Genomic DNA, 25,057 nt, shown 5'->3' with positions numbered 1-25,057 from the left:
GCATAGATTGTCTCTGGACACATCTGTGGAGCGGTACCCAAGTGTCAAGAGAAAGATTAAATCGATGTTCCGAGAAGCTGTCTAATGCTGCAGGGTTTGTCCGCACCTCGGCTCAGGGCACGTGGGAAGGACTTCCCTCCCTCCTGTCTAAAGTTTCTGAAAACAGGAAAGGAGCCAACGTTTTCCGGAAACCTATGCAGGAATCCCTCTCCAGCCGAGCGAAGATAGTGGGGGACTAGTAGGGGTGGTTCGAGGGGAGTGGAGGGGAGGTGGTCGGAGGGGTGGGGGGAGATTGCAGTGGTGTTTGCCACGGCAACTGGAAAAGTTTCTATGCAGTCCCTGGCTCGTTTGCCTCTGCCAAGCTTTGCAGATCGGAGCTTTGATCGATTCTGTAGCCACAGAGAGCACGGTCCTGTTGCCAAGCACATGCTCCGTTGGCATCCGGCAATCGGGATCCAAGCAGTGGGCCGAGATGGGGGGAGCCCCATGACCCCCAGGGTTCCCTTACCCATCCTGCCGCGGGGGTAAATTCTGCCTCCGATCCTTCTAGTTCTAAGACCCCAAAATCGTGGCCAGAGGGAGCAAGCCCGCAGCGCACAGGCCCCCCGTCGTGGCAGTCCCCAGCTCTGCCCCTCAGCCTGCTCCTGGTGCCCATGGCAGACAGGGGGAGCGTGTCGGTTTGGCCGGGCTCCGGGGATCGACGATCCCCTCAAGCAGGGGGAAATGGTCCCAGGGACCCGTGCGGAGCGCGGCGCGCTGTTCAGCTGGGCCAGGCTGGGGCGCTCCGAGCCTCCCCGGCTTTGCACAGACTTTGCTGTAAGCGAGGCAACTGGTCAGGTGAGCCCGGGGCACTCCCCCTCGCCTCCCCAGCGGGCCAAAATTACCCCTCCTCTGCAGGGCCCGGCTGGCATCTAAGCCCCGATCCTTCCAGGTCAGCTGCCAGCGGGCCCCATCCTGCTCCCAGCCACTGGCAGGTGGTCAGGAGGGGCTGGATGCTGGAAGGGGGGATGTTTCCATCTACACGCGGTTCACGATTCGGTTCCAGGCTCTCAGCACCCCCACTCTACACACTGCTCCGGCGGGCCGGGGCTTCTAGACACCTGGCTAGAAGGCGGGGATCGGGGCCGCTAACAAACACCTGCCTGGTCTCTCAGGCTTTTGAAGGCCTTTCGTTGCTGAGCAAGTCTGCGGCAGGGGAGCCATTCGGGGCGCTGTGCGGGGAGGGGGGAGGAGAGGGAAGGGTTTAGTACAAAGGGGGGAGACACGCGATGGGAGGGGGGAAGGGAAGAGGTTAGCACAAACAAGCCGCTTGTCTCGGGGGCGGGGGGGCGCATTTAAAAATGTATCAGGACTATTTAAAACCACCCCCCCTGTAAACATAAATAGCAAACAACCCGACGGCAGAAAGCTCTTTGCAGGGTCTGCAGCCCAGGCCCCAAAGAGAAGGGGACCGAACCGGGATTTATTAGTTGGGGAGGAGGGATGCCAGCTGGAATATCTGCTGGCCTGGAGAAAGACGCGAGCACACTGTTGGCCGTGCCATGCCTTGCACAGACACGAAGGGAGGGAAGCGGGCTGTCCCGCACCGGTAAGACACACGCTACCGCTGGGGGCTATTTCCTGGCATGCCACAGAAGAATGGAGCTATCCCCTTACATGGCGCATTAGCCCCGCAGCCACATGAAGAGTCCCTCGCAGGCTCCGAACATCACATTCCTGAGCCAGACAAAAGATGAAAAAGTTCCACTTACTGTCTAATGAAAGGCCTCCCTCCCCCTTCCCCAGAGGTTTCCGATGCACATATAATTAGCTCTCAATATTTCATGAATATGGGGTTGACTAATTCCTTTTCACATTCCCGGATTTACCATCGCTGGCACTTTGCATGAAGCCCTGAGCCTGGGAGGAATCGTTGTAGTTTGGAATTGTGTCCTCTGCTTGCTTGTCAGGTCTCCTTCCAGATCACCTCTCAGCCCTGCCAGGCGCAAGTGTAAGATAGGAGGTGTGGCAAGGACCCAAACCGAAGGGCACAAAAATAACTCATGCAGGAAACTGCTAGTGCTGTGAGATTCATTCCTGTAGTGCAAATAATTCTTCCATATTTGGTGTCCCTACCATATGTTTGCCAGGGCTGGGAATGGACCACAGAGGATGGATCATTTGAGGATGACCTGTTCTGTTCATTCCCTGTGGGGCCTCTGGCCTTGGCCACTGTCAGAAGCCAGGCTACTGGGCTAGCTGGACCTTTGGTCTGACCCAATATGGCGCTTCTTATGTTTTTATGGTCTCTGGTCTCTGATTCAAGCCCTTTGTTTCTAGGACATTTGGGAGGAAGGGAGCTAACTTTGAACACAGGAGAGAGATGCTACAGAGCCTCTCCCCAACAAGAAATTATGAAATAAACTTCCATGTTCTCTGACAGTTTCTCATAGTATTGTTTTTAAGATCTTCTGATTGCAAGTAAATGAAATAATGTAAGACAGAGCAGGTGATGCATCTCTTAAATGGAACAGCACACACCCATCGATATTCTTCATTTTTACTTGGTCCAACAACCCTAATATATCAGCCCTTCAAATCTGTTTCAATTTTCACTGCATCACAGGCACTGACTCTGGAATGACTCTATGACTGAAACCAGTCCCAGAGAGGGCTTAAGAGCAGGAGCAGCAGCACATTCTGTGGCCACATGCAGAGGTGCAGTTGCATGCCCCCTTAGGAACAGCCTGCAGCAGACACAGAAGGGACAGAACCTGCCCCTGATCCCTGTGAGTTTCTGGCTCCATGCTAATGTTCAGTAATAGAGTAATGGCAGAGATTTCCAGTCTGTGAGCCCATACAAAAGTCCCACTCCCCATGTGTAGCCACTAATGGTGGATTGCATGCCACCAGGGGCCTGCCTCCTTGACCTTGTCACCCTCCTCCATGTGCAGTTCATAATGACAGTCGGGGAATGCAACTAGTAAAAACTCCTTGAAAGTAAATTTTGACTTGAGCAGGCACAGATTTTTGCTTGCTATAATTCGTAAAATTAATAACCTTACCTTGCCATGCCTGTAAGTAGCCACTGTCTAACCACTCTCAGTGGTGTAACAAGCTAGCTGGAAACAGTGATGGCATGGGAATGGGGCGGGGTGGAGGTGGAGATTGGGGGAGAAAATGCCTTGCCTTTACAAATCTAGCTCTCTTCAGTTAAAGGTAAGCCTTGCAGTCCATAGGTGATAAATTATTGGTGCCAAATTCACGTGATTTTTCTGCCCCAGAAATATGATGGAGGAGGCAGAGGAAGGAGGTTGGCTGTGGAGTTCTGTGTGTTTGAATGAAGGTATAACAGACTAAGCCATGTGTAAAGTAATGCATCATCCTGTTGGTTCCCAGCTGAATTCTGACCCAATACCATGTGCCTATAGGTGCAAACTTCTCCTGAAGCAGGAACTCCACTTTGGTTGTCACATTTCAGGGATGTTGGTAGCTGACCAGCCCACACAATTCATTGATGTGCTGTTCTGTCACTATGCATTTCAATGCTTCAGTTGAATACACTGCCGTTTTCCCACCAGCAGCTCGGCATAACATGTCAACTTGGTCCTCCAACACGTGGAAGACCTGAAATGACAGAAAAAGCTTTTGTAACACAGTCATTAAAGACACTGCACTTATCCCCAATCAAAGAGTTCTGCAGTTTTTAGAAAAAAAACCAGCTTTGAATTTTTAATTTTCCATCATGTCTGCACTTCTTTTTCTGCAATGAACCCGGCTCTGTCTCGGAAGCTTCAGAAGTTCAATGTGGAAAAGTAACGTTATCTGAAATCCCACAAGGATTTTTTCTGGGCTCCTGCACTGAGCTATTTGAGATTCTTTGTGTCTCATCCTATGTTAAACCCCTTGACCTTTACTGTAACACACAGTATCTCCACAGCTTATCCACACTGCAGCAGAAGCTTGGGCTAACACAACCCACAGATCATTCCAAGAGGAAGTATTTCTGTGATGACCTGATGGTTGAAGTTTTGGAGAAGGCCAGCAAAAAGGCTCAGTATCAGAAACAGAGGGGCTTATGGCTGGAGGAAAGGCATGATACCAGGAAAGCTCAGGCTAGCTGTAGTTTCAAGGACTGTGTTTCAGTGCAGGAACAGCTCTTGCTTCACAGTTCCTAGAACAGGAATGGGAGCCAAGGGAGGTGGACAGAGCTCAGCAGAAAAAAACTGAGAAGTGGTCATGTCATTCATAAGCACATTTCATAGCAAGCAACCTCCCACCAATTCCCAAGCACGGATATACCCCTCACCACAAGCAATGGGCCCCATCCCTCCACAAGCACATCCCTAAAGCACTATTCTCTTCTTCCCCTGAGCCATGCAAGCCCATAATGTGGTAGCACAATGCTGATTCAGCAGTTCCTTGCTGGCATAGCTCCAAACAGAGGAAAGGGTTTTCCTCTGGTTTCACAGAGATTGTGAGGAGCCCAACAAGCCGGAGTAATATGCCCAGTGCTGAACTCACACGGGCTTGTAAACATCTCCAGTGGGATTTCCATCTGCCAAAACGTAGTCAGCAGCCATTCGATACCCGCAAAGGGTGTGTGTGACAGGGCGGCTGCCCTGCACTGGTCCTTTAAGGGCAAAACCCCAGCCCAGAGTAAGGGCTGAGAGTGAAGTCCCAGCTGAGGCAGCTCTGCTAATGAGGGCCCAGCTGGGGACTATATAAAGAGGAACTGAGTGATGCTCCGGTGGTAGGGATTTAACTACCAGGCCCAGAGGCTGTTAGGGCTGTAGAGAGGCAGCTCTGGTAAGGCAGGGACAGCAGGTTCACACCACTTTGTTGGTGATGAGTGCCCATTATAGACTGCAGTTTGCCCTGAAGCAGGGCCTAGATGAATACTGGCAGTAGGTTGCTGAGACAAAGTGGATACAGGGGCACTAGGTGTTCCCTGGGGGACCTCGTGGGTCTCTGGGGAGAGGAGGACCCTGGAGGGCAGTGCCTAGAAGAGGATGTTGTGGCCAAAAAGTAGATGGAGAGACACCTGCTCAAGGGAGGTATTCAGCAAAACTAGTGAGTTTCCAAAGCAACCAGTGGGAGGTGTCTTACTGGTGAGTCGGCCCTGTGACAGTGTGTTTAAGCTGTCTTTTACTAGGGCCTCTGAAATCAGGATACAGATCATACATCAAGGAAAAGTGGGGGCTTGTGAGGTTCCCCAGGGCAACAGAAGTGAGATAAATGGAGTTAATGACAATGGCTTTTAGTGGGAATTGTCTCAGCTTGTCTGAGTGTAGGCACTTGAACAACAAAAAACCCTGGTATTAGGAACTTCTCCCACTAGGTTCATGAAAGCTTGTATAAGAATGGAGCAGTGCCCTTTGCAATTTGTGTGCTCTTTGAGGAGGGCAAATGAGTCACATCCATGGCTCCAGTGCGGTTTGGAAACCTCATTCTCTCAATGCCATTAATTACTTCAGGAATCTATGGTGCCTGTCACATCGGGTAAACCACATGCCTGACGGCCTTGGAAACTGCCACCACTGCTTTATCCATAGTTGACTTTCTAACACCATAGTCCTGTTTGAGAGCCCTCCCCCCAACACACATTTAACATCCATATAGTCTACGCTGCAGCACAGTGCAGACAAGCCTTTCCAAGGCCAGGTTCATTTTGGGGTTCTGGCAAGCCTTTCCTCTTTCCCACTGGCACTGAGAGAATTCCACAGTGCAGAAAATCCATGTATGGGCCTCACATTTTGTCATCCAGAGAGAGAGCGAGTGCACAGAAAGCCATGTGACCATTTTGGTTACTTATTGATCTAGTGCCTGGCTTATTGCCTTCATTGTCCCAGAAGTTCTTACATTGTCCCTTTGTTGACCACGTTTAAGGGGGGAAGGGCTTAGTTTGTACTGTCTCAATAGATCACTTTCTCCTATTTTCCCCAGCAGGACTTTCTTTCCCAGAAGGAAAACATGTCACCAATGTGATAGTGTGGGATAAGGAACAATTAATTTGACCATTAGCTGATGGTTTTTTATTGATGTAAATTGGTGTGTCTGCATTGATTTCATTATGATGCTTTACACCAGCTGATGTTTTGGCCCAGTTAATACACACACTTCCCCAGAATCTGCCTTTTGAATAAAAGTAGCCCTATTGTTTAATATTTTTATTAGACTAATGTAGCAAGCTTCCTTCCACTGTCCTTGCTATTAGATTAGACCTGCGCCTGAGCAGGGTCCTATGATGGAGACACCACAAGGTCCTCTCCAATTACAGTTCCACTGATGAAGGGGGCTGGTAGTAGCTGGTATGAAGCTGTTGTGTCCTCTTCTAGCCCAGCTGTCAGAGAGAAATGTGAGTTGTTGTGGAACTGGACCGGCAGAAGGTTCTAAGGAAGAAAGATCAGCTGTAGCAACATGAGTACCACCAGTCAGGCAGACTTTTAGAGCCGGGCAAAATACTGAAAGACTGTGGGATTTGTCCTTCTGGGCATAGTCTGAGGGTCTTCATTTAAAATATGTTCTTGGGGATATCTGAGCAATATCTTTAACTACCTGGAGGGATAGGAGAAGTCATGGCTCATATGCTTCCTGTCTGTACCTGAACAATGACCCTTCTCCCCTAACCATTAGTGGTGACCTCCAAAACATTTACACGTCTTACATTTTCATCTTCTGTCCTATGTGACAGGCCCTTGCTGATCTCTGATGGCTAACATTTACCAGTATAAATAGGGGGTGATCTTATTTGTGTTACCCCAGAGGTGTTGCCCTGGGGTGACAGAAAATAATTGACATGTTTGGTCATCTAATTTTGAACATGTTTTATTTAGTAACAATTCATTTTCTTCTAAAGACCACTCCTACTGTGAGTGGTTTAGGTGCCAAGGCTGTTAGACTATTGGGCTGTGTCTAGACTGCATCCCTTTTTCGTAAAAGGGATGCAAACTAGACATATCGCAATTGCAAATGAAGGGGGGATTTAAATCTCCCCTGCTTCATTAACATAAAAATGGCTGCCGCTTTTTTCCGGCTCGGAGCTTTGCCGGAAAAAAGCGCCAGTCTAGACACGGATCTTTCAGAAAATAAAGCCTTTTCCGAAAGATCCCTTATCCCTTATTTTAAGAGGGATAAGGGATCTTTCGGAAAAGGCTTTATTTTCCGAAAGATCTGTGTCTAGACTGGTGCTTTTTACCGGCAAAGCCCCATGCTGATAAAAAGCGGCAGCCATTTTTATGCTAATGAAGCAGGGGAAATTTAAATCCCTGCTTCATTAGCAATTGCAATACGTCTAATTTGCATCCCTTTTACAAAAAAGGGATGCAGTCTAGACGTAGCGTTGGTGTACTGAGTCTAGTTTTTAATTTGCCCATCAAAGGTGCTGGGAGCACATCCACAAAAGGGTGTGAGTGTTGCAATCCTCACCACCACCTCACCTCACTTTTAGAGACTCCCTGGAATCCACACATCTTGGTGCCTAGATTCCCTGCACCTTAGCCTGTTACTCACAAAAGCTAGCATCCCAAGCAGGGCTGGGGTGCCTACGACAGCTCCGGGGAGAGGTTTGTCCTCAGCCTTACTCACCTTCAAGATCTTGGGAGCTAGAGCCAAGAACCTTTTATGAGAGGCCAAGTCTTGAACCTAGGTGGCCCTATGCAGCCACAGCATCCAGAGCTCCACCAGCTGAAACGTGGGGAGCTGCCACCCTCGTAGGACCATATCCTCAGCCAAGGCCCCCTCCGTGGCAATGCAGATTAGAGGATGGCCAAGTGCCACTGATTGATCCAACCAGGCTATTTAAGCCAGAAGGAGGCTCAGGAAGTTTGTCAGAGCAACAGGGTGATTTTCTGTTGTGGCCGCAATGGAGCCTGACTAGGCCTGACTCTGCTTGGCTCCTGCTCCGTGCTTGATCCTTGCCTCTCCTGCACTTCTTGCTCTTACAGCTTACCTCTAGCCACTAGTTACTGGTCTTGGCCTTGGCATTAGCACCTCTGCTCTGATCCTCAGCTTTGATTCCTGCTTCTGTATTTGGCTGGATCTCCAGCTCTGGGAGCTGGCAGTTGACTCCGGTGCTGACCTTTGGCTTTTTGGTCCAAGCTGCATGTCTGCTCTGCCTGCCAGCCCTGTCGCCTGCTCTGACTACTAGGCCTGCATCTGCTCCATAAGAACCGTCTCCTGGAGTCTGCTGGCTTAGGCACCTAAACCATTTCTTGCAAGACTGGCTTAGGTGCCTTCCAAATTTCACACACAACAGCTGTGGCCTCCCGTAAAACCCTTAGGCTAATGGCCAGGGACTTCTCTCAGAACGCTGCAGACCCCCGTTCAGTTCTCCCTCTGCCTGAGGAGATGGGATTTGCAGAGAGGTTCTTTACCTCTCAAGTGAGTGCCCTAGCCACTGAGAGATGGTTTATTTGATGTGAGAATCTTGCCTGTTGAAGAGATTCCATTTTGTGCTAAACAAAAAATAACTAGGCCAGGGATTGTGATATTCATTCTATAAACCAGTCGTTCATGGTCCGCACTGAAAGGCAGGGAACCTCTGTTCAGATCCTCCCCCCTTAGCAGACAGAAGGGGCTGCGTCTAGGCAAGTTTTCCGCAAAAGCAGCTGCTTTTGCCGAAAAACTTGCCAGCTGTCTACACTGTCCGCTTGAATTTCTGCAAGAACACTGACGATCTCATGTAAGGTTGTCAGTGTTCTTGCAGAAATACTATGCTGCTCCCGTTCAGGCAAAAGCCCTCTTGCGCAAATGCTTTTGCGCAAGAAGGCCAGTGTAGACAACGCGGTATTGTTTTGCACAAAAAAGCCCCGATCGTGAAAATGGCGATCGGGCCTTTCTTGCGCAAAACTGCGTCTAGATTGGCACAGACGCTTTTCCGCAAAAAGTGCTTTTGCGGAAAAGCGCCCGTGCCAATCTAGACGCTCTTTTCCGCAAATGCTTTTAACGGAAAAACTTTTCAGTTAAAAGCATTTGCGGAAAATCATGCCAGTCTAGACGTAGCCAAGGAGAAATAAAGTGAGGTCTCCTACATCCTGGGTGAGTACCCTGGGGTAAAGACATGGCACAATTTGCTTGTGGCAGTTTGTTTTGTTTCCGTGTCAACAGATAACAGCAATGTTTAGGTTTTACGCCGTTTTTTATTTTTTATCAATTTAAAGTTTCACAGATGCTGGAAATTATGGGAGCTCCGTCAATAATTAATGACAGCAGCTGTTCATTCAAAACAATGCTCGCAACCGTTACAACACGTGTTGTCATCACATGACAAAAGGCACCTAGTAAATATCCTCGTAACAAACTCTACTGTAAAGTTCTCCAGCTGAATTTTTTTCACCTATTGATAAACTCTAATTATCAATGAAAATATATTTTCCTCAGTTTGTGTCCAGAGAAATTGACATTTACTGATGTTTATCAGTAAAAATCAAAGTCTCCCAAGCCTAGTTATAAGATGGCCCCCTTCTAGCCACGCCAGGAAGCATACAGACCTCATCAGCCAGGTAAGGAATCTTTTGGACTGAATTCTCAGCAGGCATAAATTGTCATCAGCCTGTTGGTTTCAATGAGGCAGTACTAGTTTACACAAGCAGGGAATTTTGCCCTTTAAAGTTATACATCCATTAATGCACATTTATGACAGGAGCACCCAGAACTCATTACAAACTGAAATGGCCCATATTCCAGTTGCTTTGTTCTTGGGTTAAGAGCTTGCTTTCAAATGCTGGCTTCCAGCGACATCATGTGGTTTCTTTTAGGTGCTGCAAGCAAACTATTACACTCTTTTGTAGGATTCATTCTGCTAGAGAAACTTTATGAAAATCAGTTTGCCTCTTGTTCCTCTCAAGATTCTTTTGCCCTTGTGGCATCATACACAAATGTCTATGGTGATAGGGAAAACCACTGAACAATAATTTAATCAATATTTACAAAGGACCCCTCCCTGTGACAGGTCTTTTCCTAACTGTATCTGTCATCAGCGATGATTTCTTTATCCTAATAATGCAACTGATAAGTAGGTGTAGTATAAACAAATAAGATATTTGATTAAACAAACCCCAGACCCATAGACCCACCCAGCAGTTAACACCCTAATATTGGCATTAAGCCACAACCCCAGAACAAATAAGCAGATACAGAGAAAATCAAATAATCAAGTAAATCGCCATCTCTGCAGAAACGCGTTGGCCAGGCAACACAACAGACCACTAGTGGTGCACAGACGACTACTGGAAAATGACCACACCTAGCATCACTTGAAAGTTCAGAGAGGATCAGGAGGGACACCAGACAGGATCAGGATCAACAGAGGCAGAAATAGGATGCTAACAGGGTAGGTAAGTCAAGTCTTCTCTTCTTTCTTGATGGTACTGCAAGCATAGCTGCCACTATGCCAGACAGCATTTGGTGGTGGGCACACCATGCCTTCATAATCTCTCGTTGCTGGGCAGACTATCCTCACCATTTGACTCTTTCCCCGCTGTTTTCTATCATCTTAGTGCCAACCAGTGAACAAAACAAGGGGCCAAAATGGAGGGCAAACAGCAACTATGAAAATAAAAATGGAAGACTGGCTCAACATCTAAGAGGGCCACCTTCATCACACTGGGCCCCATAATAGCACTCTTTCATGCTCAGTAGTAGCTTTTTCCATGAGTCAATCTACTGGGACAAGTCATGGAGAGTTTAAGGTTCTACTCCACTTGAATATGTCTGGGATACTCAGCCGCCCACCCCAATATAATCGTACTCCTTGAGTCACTTCACTGATTTTAGTGGACAAGGGTGCCACTTGCTGTGTAAGGGTGGCAGAATTAGTCCCTTGAGGATTAATTTTGTTCTAGTCTCTTGAGAACATTTAACACCTATCACTATGGTACCCAAGAGGCAGGGCTGTTCACTGTAGCTCAGGAATTCTCAAATTTCATTCCACTGCAATCCTTTTCTGACAACAAAAGTTACTACATCACTCCAGGAGGGAGGACTGAAATCTGAGCCCACTCGAGTCCTACTGCCCAGGGTGGAGGGAGGGGGCAAAGCCAGTTAAGCCCCACCATCCAGGACTGAAGCCTTCAGGCAGTGGGACTTGGACTTTGGCTTAGCCCTGTAGCCCACCAAGTCTAAGGCTTGGTGACACCATGAAAAGAAGGCTGTGACCCACTTTGGGGTCCTGACCCACAGTTTGAGAACTGTTGCTACTGTTCATTGTCTAGCATGGGATTGCCTTCCCATTGCATAAAGAATTCTGTTACATGTATTTTGATACCAAGGTTTTTTTATTTATGGGGGGCTTTTTACTGGGTTTCCCATGTACTCACACTAGGGCAGACGGTCTTGCTGATAGCTGGAAGTGAATGTAAGCTACTTTGTCTGTCTTTCCCACTGGCTAATAACTTTCTTGGCACCAGCTTTTCAACAGGTGGGATGAAATGTAAGTAAACCTATAATGTGACTGCTTCATTGCCGACGATGAGGAAAGATTTATGGCAAAAGACATGTTGCGTACAGTTTTATGGATACTTCTTATGTAAAGACATATAATGTGCTATGGCAAGGGTCCCACAAACTCTGAGAGAGTCTCAGCAGAGCCTAACAAATGATTGTCCAACTTGTCATGTATTATATGCTTTAAATCTGGGTATAAAAACAGGATGTAAACTGAGATCACTAACATGGAACTGTAGCCAAATTTTCCATGTCTTTGGACTATAGAATGTGCCATCACTCATCCAGGATTAGATAAGGTATTAAAGATTTTAAAAACATAGTTTCCCAGGTGCACAGAACAATATTTTGCTATTGGATTAGACACTAGCTTGATCCGAGTGTCTTCAATGTAGCTATCAGCTCCTTGTCTCTGATGGAAAAGGCAGAATTTTCCAAAAACATGACTATAGCTTTTTCACATGAATAGGTCAGCAGATGAAGAAATCTGTCTCAGGGCCTTTCTCTGAAGGTGCACTCTCTTCACAGATGGTGTCCAGCCTTTCAAAGCAAAATCTGACCTGCTATATCTGCACTATTGATACCTGATATGCATTTCCGTGAAGTAGCTTGATTTATTGTTATATTTTGGGATCTACAAGCGGATGGTAGAAAATTCACATCTTTACAATACAACATTTATTAGTTTCCATTACAACCACTAAGTATTATAAAGGCTGATACACTGTAAAAAAACAAATGAAATGTATTGTTGTGTTGCCTACCAAACCTATGGAATCAGTGCATCGTTTTGTTTTGTCAGCTGGAATGAACCATCCCATTAACTCAAAGGCTGGCTTTTGATATGTTACTAGATGAATCGCTAATGTTGACTGATGACTGTGTCAGTGATGTATTAAGAATGGAACAACAACATTCCTTGGGGTGGGAGAACAGATGTGTTTCAGCAGAAGTTGAAGATGGTACCTAAAGAATCCATCTGTGAGTAGTTAAGAAGAATATTGATGAATTTTTGTGAGAACAGGAAAGACTGTTGGTCAACTTTAACTGGTACACAAAGGAATTGTAGTTTTGCTAACAAGTGATTGTCACCCGAGAGAAATAATCATCTTGAGCTAGACTACAAGGTGATGTCACCCCAAATGCTAATATAAGCTTTTGATGCATCAAGGCCAAATGAATCTCTGGTGTAACTCCAACACCAAGGATAAATTTGGGCAGGTCTCCCTCTACAGATGTGGGATGTTTGTGGATGCTTTTCCTCTCTAAGGTCATCATGTTGCTCTCTGACACTGATCAGAGAAAAGGACAAGCTGTAGGTTTGGGTGAATATTTCCACATGTTGTGGCTAAGTTGGGGCCAACAGAAAGATGCTGTCTGTATCTCCCTCCTAATTTATTAGTGTGTCTCTATTCACGCAAAATTGGCTGTGAAATATTCATTTCAGAAGTTCCAACTAAAAGGAGTGGCAGTAATTAACTGGTACCAAAGGGTGGAAAACTGAATTTACTATTGGCTATCATGTCTTTTATTGGAATACTCATTCTAGGATTGACCAGAATATCTCATGCCCTTAGCTTTTTAAAACATTCTTTCAGTCAGGGCAGGTGTCTTCCTTTGGGTGTGGAAAGCAAACATTATAGTCTGCTATAATTATCATCAGCCTTACATCATTCAGTATCTGGGTGACGTGTGTTAAAAACATTTCTTCTCTCAGCTGAACCTCAGTCTGAACCTGAAATTCTGCATAGCTCTGAACAGTATAAGGGTTATGCCTCACTACATTAACTTTGTATTTATTAATATATGAAGTTGATATATATTGACTCTCACACTTTCATGGGAGAGTTGATCTGTATATTGGCTGTTTAGGCTAGCTGCTGTGGGTAGTAATTTACCTAGTTTCTAGCCAACGTATTTTTCTTCTTCATATTATGTTTGCAGTATGAGCATCAAGGGGGACATTTAAAAATATTGTTCTATTTCCACAAGGACAGTAAATGCTTCTAACTTGCCAACAGTGCTATGTTGTAACCCTAGATATTGCATGACAGAAGTGCCTTTGTCTGTCTTTTTACAGCCGCACCATTTCTGTGCACTAAATAGCACAAATGGAATAGCAGCACTAACACCAGTTCAGTGGATGTATATGTGATCCCTCACATCTTGCTTGATAAAGGCAAACACAGTTTTACCTCAGCCTTCTAATTACCATCTCTTTACTTGTCTACATCAGTCGAATTTATTTCTAAGATACTGTTACATTATTTACACAAATGTCAGACATTTTGGAGGCTCCCCTGAGTTTGGGGCCCTGGGACAATTGTCCTTGATTTTCCCACCTCTTGTCAGCCCTGGCTATTGATGTGGTATTGCACTCCTTTGAACAAGGCAGCCAAAGGCATGTCTCCTGATTGTTGCGGTGATCGATCCGCTGGCTGTCAATTTATCATGTCTGCTCAGGCACAATAAATCTATCTGAGTGCTCTCCTGTCCATGCTGATACTCTGTCAGGATGAGAAGAGTAGCCAGCGTTGACCAGAGAGCAGCCCCCATGGACCTTACTGCACTCAAGATACAACAGTGAGTATAAACAACAAGCTGCATGCATCTGACAAAGTGGGTCTTTGCCCACGAAAGCTTATGCTCCAATAAATCTGTTAGTGTATAAGGTGCCACAGGACTTCTTGTTGTTCTTGCAGATTCAGACTAACACGGCTACCCCTCTGATACTCGATAACAGTGAGTATGTTGACTTCAGATACGCTATTTGCATAGCTGACGTAGATTGACAACAGGGGTTAGGGAAGACAAGGCCCAGGTCACAATTTGCTACAAACTAATTAGGACTGTGTTTAAATCCTTTGGGGAAAATCCTTTATTTGAGCCAAACTCACCACCTTGTGAGCCACAGTCAACTCGTCCTGTCTCCTTCAATACGTTTTCTGTCTGAGTGCAATGCAAACACCCACCACCCCAGCTCTGTCCTAGAAAGCTCCTTTCTGAGTGGCTTACTAGCCAGTGACAAGGAGGGGTAACATTGAGAAAAGCTTCTTTGGAATGTTGTGCTTCCCCTTCTTGCTCAGCATCAGGCTGCTGGTTAGAACCTGTGCAGACAGGAAGGTCAGGAAGAGGTTCCAAGGGAAGTAGGGTGAGTCTCCTTGCTGGACCTACAGTGCAGACAGAGTTCATTCTACTAGCGCTGTGGTATCTGGAGATGACAGAGAACAATCATTCACATTATTCGCCGCATGGCAGCGGAACAGCCTGCTTACATAGAGCATATCGAAGCATTGCTCAGAATTGCGCCAGTCAACCCATGTCTCCAAATCCATAATGAACAGACAAGGAGGAGTGTGAGACTCAGACCGCATTTACTGAATATCCCCAGCCCTTTAGCCCCATGTCTCAGTGTTTCCTCTGAGCTGTGTGCCCTGCTGCAGCCTCATCACTTTTCATGACACTTCACCTTTATGCCATTTAGGAAGAGGGCCTCGTCAAGAGACACCAGAGCAGAGCACAGGTTTTGTTTAATAATAGAGAGGACACTTTTTAAATGAGGATGCTGGATGGGTTAAATCTACGGATGGAAGAAACTTATGGAATTCAAGACTCGGCAAAACTCTGGTCTGTGTGGTTACATAGATCGGTTGACCTTAAACCATTCCCCGGGTGACACAAACCAAACCATAAAAAGCCCCTTTTCTGCTGAAACGAGATTGTCCACAAGAAGGTTTTTCCTTCTCCCCCTTCCCTCCTCCTTTATTTCACAATCTCAGCTAAGCAGAACCTGACTCCAATAAGGGTCAAGTAAAAAATATCAAACTTCCCAGGATCTAAGTGAGTTTGAAAGCAAGGGAAACCAGTTTGCTCACCCTTAGATAATTCTTTCATGGACTCCAGAGTCTGAACAGTTATTGATCTAATGTGCTATAGCCTTAGGACTGGCAACACTCAGGGTATGTCTACACTATAGAGTTTTTCCGAAAAAACTTGAGTTACATCCACACTGCAATTGCATTCTTTTGAAAGAAAATCAAAAGGAGGGGGGTTTCTGACATTGGTAATCCTCATTCTACAAGGAAGAAGCCTTTTTGTGAAAGAGCTCTTTCGGAAAAAGGAGTGTGTGGACGGGGAAGAGGGAATTCTTTTGAATGAAGAGGAAAGAGGAAAAAGCACAGGTGCCCTGGTGGTCACTCTGTCCATAGTAATCACAGTTTAAATGCAAGATAGCATTCACATTGAATGGATGCTGTCTTTTGAAAAAGCAGAACGCTTTTTCGATGTGCTTTTGCAGTGTGGACACTCTCTTTTGGAAGAAGTTTTTTTGAAAGATCTCTTCCAGAAAAGCTTCTTCTGAAAGAAGCCTGCAGTCTAGACATAGCTTCAGATGGTACTAGTATGGGACAAATTTTTAGTGTATCTTCTTTGGGAATGCGGCGAGGAGTCCTGTGGCACCTTATAGACTAACTGAAGTGCAGGAGCATAAGCTTTCGTGGGCAAAGACCCACTTCATCAGATGCATCTGATGAAGTGGGTCTTTGCCCACGAAAGCTTATGCTCCTACACTTCAGTCTATAAGGTGCCACAGGACTCCTTGCCACTTTTGCAGATTCAGACTAGCATGGCTACCCCTCTGTTCTTTGGGAATGTTATGATAAACCCAACACTTAACAAGGTTAGTGAGCCAGCTGGCCAGCTGAATCACTCATTTAGCTCATTAGGCAGGAGAGACAGGAATGCTTTGAATATAAGATTCATAATGCACAAAGATGCCAACTAGTTCTTAATCAATGCCATCAATAAACAGAGACAATGGCTTGGCCCATATTATTGCTTTGCAGTTGAACGTGGCCTGCTTCAATCCCTTTTTGAGGTATCCTGTTTGGCTTCCACATGAAATACCCATCCAGTATTCTGTGTCACTGTTCTTCTTTCCTACTTTTGGAGACCTCTGTTTCACAAAAGCTAATCAGCATGTTGCCAAGTAACAGAGAGTCACTTTCTAAGAGTGCACCTGCAGATTGTCACTTCATTAACAGGTCTACTGCCCAGCCCCAGGAAGAGAAGGGAAGAAGGGGGCTGCATCCCGCTTCTCCTAGACATGGTTTCCTGCTGAAAGTGATTATGAATAAGCTTCATTACTTGATTAACTTCACAGCTTCACACATGTGAGAGAGAACCGGGGAGAGCACAACTGTAGTTCTGATGTCTCTGAATTAAAGCCACTGATGTACGTTGCTGTGAATCATTTCTAGAAGTTGGGTGGCGCCAAGCCTTAGAAAAATTAGCTCGAATTAGAGAGGATGATAATAAATCCAAAGGAAAGAAGTCTGGATAGTTTGGGCCTTATCTGCTGGGGGAAATCGGTGTGGCTCCATTAAGTCCAGTGGATTAAGATACTGACATTTAATAATGGAGACTGAAAGTGAAACCCATTCCACCCCAGAGCAAGGAAGCTGATCTAAGTATCTGAGCTTGTGTGTGTTTGTTTCTGTGCTTTGGACCCAAGCCCATGAGGTACTGAACCTCTTTCACTACCATTGAAACCAATGAGAATTAATCATTGCCTTGTAGAATTGGGCCCCTTAAAAGAAGGGAGTTGGGATTTATTTATTGTTCCATGCCTTGTGTAGTTGGGCAGTGATATTTCATAGATGAAGATTAAAAGTTATTTCCAGGTTTTCACCTTCAGAAAATGCATTTTTATTTCTGACCAGTTTTTCCATACGAGAATCCAACTCTTTAACCTTGAGAGAGACACTTAATAACTGAGAACTTAATTGGAGGAGTTTTCTAATGGGTGGGCTCAGAAGACTTTTGGCACTTCCAAAAACCAGGGCCTGCACACCGCATGAATTGTGGAGCCATCAGTGGGCTATGTATTTTATCTGCAAAATATTAGTTCTGTAACAATCTCTTTTGCCACTTTATTGGCATCTTAGGAAAGCCTCCCCATAGCAGCCACAATGGATAGCTTATTGTTTGGCAGGTATTACTCGGCTAGCTAAGTGATGTCACTGACTTTGTATGAAGGTTGCAGTATAAAATAAATCTATTGTGGTATCAGTTTTAATTTGTCTCTGTATTAAAAATGATCAGAACATCAGAGGAATGTGGCAGGATTCAACATATTTTAGCTGGGCTTTTTTAGTTCCTGCCAATGCCTCTCTGTAAAAGGCCAAGGCATATGTGCACAGACCTGCTGGCAGTGAAAAATCTGTGACTAAGGATGGGCCCAAACTAAAGCCCTGGTTCTAAGTATCCCTAAACATTGCAAGGGAATGGGGGTGACTGGGAAGGTTTGACATCCAAATCCAAACTGTGTGGCTCCATCCCCTCTATCGCTACAGGTAAATGGTTATCTAGAACTGTACCACAAGATGGCACAATTAGGCTTCTGTATGCCAGGCAGCTTGTTAAAGGAAGCTCTGGTCCATGAAGCACAGAGGAGCTGTTTTCATTTGTCCCTAGCTGCTAATGATCCTAGAATCATTAGTGGGCTTAATTGCTTATCCCTCAGCACCTGGACCTCAGATCAACATGGTCCATGTAGGGGCAAAGCCACTTCACCTCCCCTTGTGTGAGCATGTATTTCTAGTAAGCATCAAGGGCTATGTCTATACTACAGCTGATGCCAGCATAAATATGAATAATTTACCTTCCCAAGGGACACTGATGTAAGCGCCGGTGTAGACAGCGCTATGTTGGCTTCTCCCACTGATGTAGCCACTTCCACTCACAGCCAGTGGAGTAGTTAAACTGACAGAATCTCTCTCTCTTCTTGGCTTACAGCGGCTCCATTAGAGACCTTCCAGCAGCACCACTGTAAACTCTCTAGTGTACCGTGCTCTAGTTCTGACTGGACATCCACACCACAAAGAAAAGCCTGAAGTGCTGAGTGACGGTGCTCAACTGACTTGGGCTTGTGGGGTGCAGGTTGCCGGGCTACAGATAGCAGTGTAGATGTCCGTGCTCCGAAAGCCAGAGAAGAGGCAGATAGCCAAAGCCCAGGCTCCAGCCAGAACAGCAACATCTACACTTCCAGTCATTCACATAATCTCTTGTTTGCCTCGTCCCACTCTGCCTTCTGTCATATCTTTATTAATGACCTGGATGAGGGGATGGATTGCAGCCTCAGCAAGTTTGTGGATGGCACTAAGCTAGGGGGAGAGGTAGATACGCTTGAGGGCAGAGATAGGGTCCAGAGTGACTTAGACAAATTGGAGGATTGGGCCACAAGAAATCTGATGAGGTTCAATTAGGACAAGTGCAGAGTCCTGCACTTGGGACGGAAGAATCCCAAGCATAGTTACAAGCTGGGGACCAACCAGTTAAGTAGTAGTTTTGCAGAAAAGGACCTGGGGGTTACAGTGGATGAGAAGCTGGATATGAGTCAACAGTGTGCCCTTGTAGCCAAGAAGGCTAATGGCATATTAAGTTGCATTAAGAGGAGCATTGCCAGCAGATCCAGAGATGTCATTATTCCCCTTTATTCAGCTCTGGTGAGGCCACATCTGGAGTATTGTGTCCAGTTCTGGGCCCCCCACTACAAAAAGGATGTGGACCATTGGAGAGGGTCCAGCAGAGGGCAACCAAAATGATTAGGGGGCTGGAGCATATGACTTATGAGGAGAGGCTGAGGGAGTTGGGTCTGTTTAGTCTGCAGAAGTGAAGAGTGAGGGGGGATTTGATAGCAGCCTTCAACTTCCTGAAGGGAGGTTCCAAAGAGGATGGAGAGAGGCTGTTCTCAGTAGTGACAGATGGCAGAACGAGGAGCAATGATCTTAAGTTGTGGTGGGAGAGGTCCAGGTTGGATATTAGAAAAAACTATTTCACTAGGAGGGTAGTGAAGCACTGGAATGGGTTACCTAGGGAAATAGTGGAGTCTCCATCCCTAGAGGTGTTTAAGTCTCGGCTTGACAAAGCCCTGGCCGGGTTGAGTTAGTTGGGATTGGTCCTGCCTAGAGCAGGGGGCTGGACTTGATGACCTTCTCAGGTCTCTTCCAGCTCTATGGTTCTATGATTCTATGAATCAGCTATCCACCAGTCATTTGCCACGGAAGCTGATTGAAATGTTAGGTTACAAACTACAGTTCCTGAGAGAGGATGCTGGACTAGTTGAACCACTGATGTAATTTGTAGGCCAATTCCTGTTCTCCTGTGTTCACCTCTTGCTCACACACGCTCAGGGTGGGGAAGGAATTTTCCCTCAGCTCAGATTGGAAGTAACCTGATAGGGATTTTGTCTTCTGCAGCAACGGGGAGTGCAGGTTTCTTGTCAGGATTATCAGAATATATTTGACTTAAATTCCTGAGCTTTGGAAATCTCCATCCCTCCTATTGGTGTGTAGGAATGGTGCCTCTAGCCTCTGTTTATCAAAGACTGGAGATGGATGGCAGGAGACAAATCACTTGATCATTGTCTTCGATCCACCCCGTCTGGGGCACCAGGCACTAGCCACTGTTGGCAGACAGAATACTGGGCTAGATGGACCATTGGTCTGACCCAGTACGGCCGTTCTTATGTTCTATTCTCTCTCTGTGGCACATAATAGTCTGGTCCCTGTAGGCTGTAATAGTGTGGTTTAATTTCAGTTGCTGGGTTTAGTGGGTGGATGCTGGGTGGTATTGGTGGCCTGTGATATACAGGCACTAAAACTAGATGATGTGATGGTCCCTTCTGACCTTAAACTCTATGACCTCCTGCCCTGGATATCTCTCCGCATTTGTTGAGAATGTAAAAATGTCCATTCTATTTCTGATTCCCAGGCTCCAAGTATGGGCTTCTTTGCAGATCACTTCCCCACATCCTGGAGAGGTGGGTCCTTTGTGGCTGAGTGTATGGAGATGTGGCTACCACCTGCACTGCAGGCTGGAGTCCTTGGAACTTGTGGGCTTCACGCTGGTTGCTTTCATGCAGCTAGCAGCATGTGTTGCTTGTGCTTCAGGGATACGGTTTTGGAGCCTGTTTTTGATCCCGGACACCTCTCTGAGCTGGTTCTCTGAGAACAGGCTCACTTTGGTTGGCCACGAGCTGCTGCTTCTTCCCTTTCTTCAAAAATGAGATAAGAGAACCCAGGGCCTTCCCTGACTTCCCTCACAGTAGTTCCCTCCTGCTGCCCTTCTGCTGAAGTACAGATGTGCTTGACAGCCTCCCCGGATGGGCTCCCAAAGCACAGATTTATCAATGCCTTGACAATATTCTGGCTCATCAATGAGTTGGGCTGTTATCCAAAGATGATGTAGGGTTGCAGAATGGTGTTAATAGCTGCCTTTGTTGTACCGGCCCTGTGGATAAAATAAGAGACTTCAGTCACAAAGGCTATCAAATTGGTGACAGCAGTAAGGTCCTCACCCTGCTCTAGTTTGGCATGGAGCCTGCTGCCATGCCCTCCCCGATGGCCTCCAAGGGCTCCAGTATGCCTGGTAACTCTTTCACTTCCACTAGAGAGTTTTCCTCTCAGCTGCTGACCTTCTACTGGGACCTATCCTCCATGAGAGCTTGTCCTCACTGAAACCTTGCTGCAAATCCATGTTGTCTTGTGCTGGGAGAGACCCCCTCGATGCTCAGGAGGTTGACCCCAGCTTTTTTGCTACCTGACCAAGCTGGAGAGGTCATGCCTGTTATTGCAGCTGTGGGCATATGCTTTGAAGAGCTGCTGCCGGGCTCAAGAGCTGGTCTGATAACTCTTCTCACCAATGAGGCGGTGTAGCCAATCAGGCAGCTTACTCCAGCCCAGCTGTGCTTATTGGGTTGCCTAGAGACTGACTCTGCTGCAGACCCTAATTCTTGAGGGGTGTCTCTCGGCAACCTACTAGTCAGTGGCTAATGGGGCTGCCCCTCTGCTCCGATGTCTCCCCTGCCTCATGCTCCAGGAAGCGAAGAACACCCTGTCTCCTCCCTCTCTTGCATATCTTAGGCAGGTCCCTCAGGAGGAATCTCAATAGGGAGATTTTCTGCTATGGTGGAGCCTTTATCTGTTCCCTGTTCATTCCATGTCCCCAGGCAGAGTTCCTCCGGGAAGTGTCCATGAATTCTTTGGGCTCCTCAGCAGAGCAGTGACCAGTGTCCAGGGTTCTCTCCCTTCCCTTGTTTCACACCGTGGGTCCCATTTCTGTTTTATCACTAGTTGACCCCTGGTTTAGTTGATTTATGGTTCTGTGGTCCCACCCGCCTCTGAACGGGTGGGTCTTTTCCTCTGGTGGACTCCAGCCACTCTTCCAAGGTTTCAGAGAGGCCAGTGAAAGCACCATGGTACTGATCAGGAGCTCCACCGGTGACTTCAGTGTCTCAGGATGATGCTCTAACTGCACCAAAGCCCCAATTCAGCAGAGCCCTTGTGTGTGTTGTTCAGTGTTAAGCATTGAGGAATCCCGACCTGATTCAGCAAAACACTGATGTGTGTACTTACCCTTAATTGATTTAACTAACTTCAGTGGGACATCAGTGCATGCTTCAGTGCTTTGATAACTAGGGGATGGGATTACTAAGGTGCATATATTAAGACACTTTGTTAAGCATGTGTTTCAGTGCTTTGCTGAGTGGGAGTTCAAGGGCCCAAGAGTTGAAATGCCAATCACTCAGAGGTGAGAGGGGGAGCTGAGTGGGAGTGAAGGCATCTTAGTATCTCACAGGACTGAGCCCTAAAAGAGGGAAAAAGACAATTGATGACCCACGATAAGCATTGAAATAATCTGCCAGAGAGTATATTTGTGAATGAATGTTGTCTGTAATTTTCAACCTGAATCAACAGCTCGCAATTGTTACCCTGCATTACTCAAGTTGTTTATCTACGGAGCAGCGTTATGCGAGAGATGAGAATGGAATTGCATTGCGGTCACGTAGAGTAGCTAGTTAATCAGACCACAGGAGTCCAGTCAGTTTGAAGTCACCAATGATAATTGGGGCAACAGTTGTGCAGAGGCAGAAAAGCCATGCATATTTTCACACTGGCTAAGTGGCACATGATAGAAAAGTTGCATTCAACATCAATAAAGAAAATTTGCCCTACCTAGTTTTCTATTTATAGATCTCTTAGAAGATGAAGGCATTCACCTGTGACTGGTTTATCACTATCCCCAGCCACCCCAAAATGAAACATCACATACAACAGTTTATTCTTTATTGCTTACTCTTGCACTCACTCATGTGGTATGAAATACTAACGTCATGGCTGAAATGCTGGAATTAACATCAGTGGCGAGAGCCAGGTTTTCTTTGTCATGGGGCTACAAAGCCAGCCAGTAAAGTTGATTGATTCACAAAATTTAAAGACACTTTGTTAATGGAGCTCTCCTCACAAATACTGTATTTATTGCTGCAGAGAAAGAACGGTCTTCTTGGATGTGTTGGTCATAAAGTCTCAAATGACCTGGGACCTACCTTAGAGACCAACCTTTTCATGACACACTGCCACAGAAACCAGCGTAGGAGCTCTAGCTAGAGTCTCTCCCCTTATCCAAAAGGGTAGGGCTGCCATAGCAGAGTCTCCAGAACAACTGTATGGCCTGGTCTACACTAGGGCTACACTAGGTCTAGACTGACATGATTTTCCGCAAATGCTTTTCCGCTAAAAGCATTTGCAGAAAAGAACGTCTAGATTGGCATGGACACTTTTCCACAAAAGCACTTTTTGCAGAAAAGCGTCCGCGCCAATCTAGACGCTCTTTTCCGCAAAAAAGCCCTGATCGCCATTTTCACGATCGGGGCTTTTTTGCGCAAAACAAATCTGAGCTGTCTACACTGGCCCTTTTGCGCAAAAGCTTTGTGTGAAAGGACTTTTGCCCAGATGGGAGCAGCATAGTTTTTCCGCAGGAAGCACTGATCAGACAGTAGGAAGTCAGTGTTCTTGCAGAAATTCAAGCGGCCAGTGTAGACAGCTGGCAAGTTTTTCCGCAAAAGCTTTTGCGGAAAAACTTGCCAGCCTAGACACAGCCTAGGAGTTTAGATCAAACTTAGCTGCATTAGGTCAATTTTCTAAACAATGAGTCCACGCCATCAAGCCCATTCCACTGACTTTAAGAGCCATTAAAGTAGATTGTTGTAATCCTGCTTTTCACAAGGAATAACAGTACATTCAACCTTGCATGGTTGAGTTTGGAGTAGTGCAGATGCAGCGCTATGAAAGTCAATATTCTTGGCCTCTTGCGGGTGTCCCACAGTGCTCCCAATGTGATCGCTCTGGCCAGGACTTTTGACTCTGCTGCTCTTATGGTGCACAGGGAAAGCCCCAGGAAACTTTGAATTTCATTTCCTGATTGGAGATCTCACCTTAGCAGCACACCTGACCCTTACTGCCCACAATCACAAACGAGCGCCAGCACAGATCATGCAGGAGACTCTCAACTTGATTGCTGTGTTGGGAGAGGAATCTGCTCAGGAAGAACTATGAAGCATCAGAAGAAATGCTGATATATATGCCAAGATCGCACAGGGCCTGGAGGAGAAAGTATACTGCAGAGACACCCAGCAGTGCCACGTGAAAATAAAGGAGTTCAGGCAGGAGTTCCAGAAGACAAAGGAGGCAAATAAGTGGTCTTGGTCATCACTGCAAACATACATCATCTATGAGCAACTGCATAGGATTTTGTGGAGGGGGAAGGGGTGACCCAACCAGTGTCCCAACCCAATCCATGGATTCCTCCCAAAAGACTCATCAGAGAACAGCAGGGAGGTCTTTGTGGATGCGGTGGAGGAGGAGGAGGAGGAGAATGACCAGCAGTCAGGACCTTTTTAAAACTTTGGAGACAATTCCCTCCTCCCAGGATGTCTGACTGGCAGACCCTGACAGCAGGGAAGGCACTCCTGGTGAGCTCACATTTTTAATCATGATACATATGAGTTAAGGCAATAGGGTGTGATCTTATGCTCAACCCCCAGGGATGTCTCCCAGAACAAAAGGCTGCCATTCTCCCACCAGTGTGATTGCTGAACAGGGGGATTGTAATACGCTGCTTTCCCTCCCTCCTCTTACCCCACAGCCCCTGCCCTGAACTCCTTCTCTATCCCTTTATTGCTTGTGTTGCATGGGGGGTGGGTTACAGGTGGGTGGGTTACAGAATTTACAGGCAAGCACACTTGATGCAGGGGGCACCTCGTTAAGAGCAACATGCATGACTACAATATTGCTGTCTGGCATTCACAAAGCTGTTTTTCAAAGCCTCTCTGATTTGCAGTGCCCCTTGATCTGCTCTCCTTATTGACCTGATGTCAGGCTGCTCATAATAGTGGGTAGGTGCTTTGCCTTGACCCCCACCCCCAGCATTAAATTTTTCCCCTTAATTTCACAGATATTATGGAGCACACAACAGGCTGCCACAGCAATAGGAATGTTGCTTTCGCTGACGTCAAACCAAGCCAATAAACTGCTAAAGCTCCCCCTTAAATGTCCAAATGCTCACTGTACCACCGTTCAGCATTGCTCAGCCTGTAGTTGAACTGCTCCTCACTGCAGTCCGGGCTGCCTGTGTATGGGCTCATGAGCCATGGGAGCAAGGGATAGCTTGGGTTTCCAAGGATCACTATTAGCAGGGCTTGACAAACTATAGAATCTACTCGCCCATGACGAGTAGATTTCAGCCGCATGCCCTATTTACCGGCGGCGCGCGCATGCGCAATGTGGCTCTTGCA

General features: G+C 46.5%; 1 protein-coding gene across 11 annotated transcripts in view; it reads left to right on the top strand.

The window, feature by feature from the left end:
• The window catches only part of MARCO (macrophage receptor with collagenous structure), a 268,892-nt gene that overhangs the window by 171,582 nt on the left and 72,253 nt on the right, over positions 1–25,057 (top strand). For 6 of the 11 annotated variants that reach the window (XM_089779705.1, XM_089779703.1, XM_089779704.1 and 3 more), the window contains one exon: positions 10,157–10,316. The exons of 4 other annotated variants lie outside the window; for them this stretch is intronic. The gene's annotated coding sequence lies outside the window, so the exon portion shown is untranslated. The remainder of the gene's footprint in view (positions 1–10,156; positions 10,317–25,057) is intronic. One more of the 11 variants, XM_075933238.2, reaches the window with a different exon arrangement.

This window comes from Pelodiscus sinensis, chromosome 7, assembly GCF_052426305.1.
Source record: "Pelodiscus sinensis isolate ZL-2025 chromosome 7, ASM5242630v1, whole genome shotgun sequence".
In the NCBI taxonomy this organism is placed as follows: domain Eukaryota; kingdom Metazoa; phylum Chordata; order Testudines; family Trionychidae; genus Pelodiscus; species Pelodiscus sinensis.
Note: the sequence above shows the minus strand (reverse complement) of the source record. Positions and strands in the feature narration are given on the sequence as shown.